Source organism: Apis dorsata, unplaced genomic scaffold (assembly GCF_000469605.1).
Source record: "Apis dorsata unplaced genomic scaffold, Apis dorsata 1.3 scaffold_93, whole genome shotgun sequence".
Taxonomy (NCBI): Eukaryota; Metazoa; Arthropoda; class Insecta; order Hymenoptera; family Apidae; genus Apis; species Apis dorsata.
In genome coordinates this window covers 323480-324496 of record NW_006263391.1, presented here as the reverse complement: position 1 = coordinate 324496, position 1017 = coordinate 323480, and the positions used below count along the sequence as shown (strand labels likewise).

The window sequence follows — 1017 nt, the reverse complement described above, 5'->3', positions numbered from 1 at the left end:
TCGAGCAGCAGCGGCGAGGGAGGAGGAGGAGGAGGAGGAGGAGGAGGAAACACCAACCGCAGCAGAATAGCTTCGCTACTTTTCGCTCTGCCGCGTCCTTTGCCTCACCCAGAATTGCATACTTGTCAATCATCTCGCCCAAGCGAGCGACACCTTGCCCCCTCCAGCTCGTTTCTTGCTCTTCGATGGGAGGATATTGCTTCACGCTGCTTCAATTGCCGACCGAACGCGCGATACTTGGTCGCCTCAGTTGTGTTCAATATTATTATATTTTTCTTTCGAGAGAGAAGAGTGTCAAAGTTCGTCGATTTTCGAATTCGACGATCTTTCACTGGTAAATTTGTCGAGTCGTTTGCTTTATTTCGTCTTCGTCAACTTCCACTACCTCTTCTTCTTTTCGGTAAAAATAAAATAGTAAAACGCGATCGAAAGGAATCAAACGAATTCCGACTGTCGGAATACGCGTAACGACGACGACACGGTTTGGAATGAAGTTGGCTGGATGAACGTTCGACCGTAGCGACGCTCGTGCGAAAAAACGAAATTACTCTCCGAACGAACCGAACATCTCGTTACTTCGTCATCGAGGAGAAGAATTTTTAGAAGATTTTTAGAAGATAGAATGGAATTCTAGAATTGACTTTCAACACTTAATTAAAAAGTATCCGATTTAAATATCGAAGGGGGAGCGAGTATAAATAAGCGATATTTCACGAATTATTATTTCTCATCTCCGAGGTGATAATTGCTGATTTCTTGGGAGGATAGGAGGGGGGCGGAGGAGAGGCGGGAGGGGGAAGGGTCGAAACAACGAGATGGAAACGATATATCGGGATCCCGCGACTTTTTGCCGGCCGGTCTAATTATGATTTATATCCGTTCTCCGCGTTCTACGTATCTGATTTAGTTTTCGTAAATCACGTCGTTCCACATTTTCTCTCGTTCGAGTGATTGATGAATTCCGGCCGATTAACATTCCAGCTTGACATTCCAGCCGCTCATTAGCCGCCACGGGAT

General features: G+C 45.9%; 1 long non-coding RNA gene across 1 annotated transcript in view; it reads right to left on the bottom strand.

The window, feature by feature from the left end:
• Positions 1-228, bottom strand: part of LOC116185077 — a 3199-nt gene extending 2971 nt beyond the window's left edge. Inside the window, exon 1 of the long non-coding RNA XR_004149827.1 lies at positions 123-228. This is a non-coding gene — a long non-coding RNA (uncharacterized LOC116185077). The remainder of the gene's footprint in view (positions 1-122) is intronic.
• Positions 229-1017: the final 789 nt, after the last annotated feature.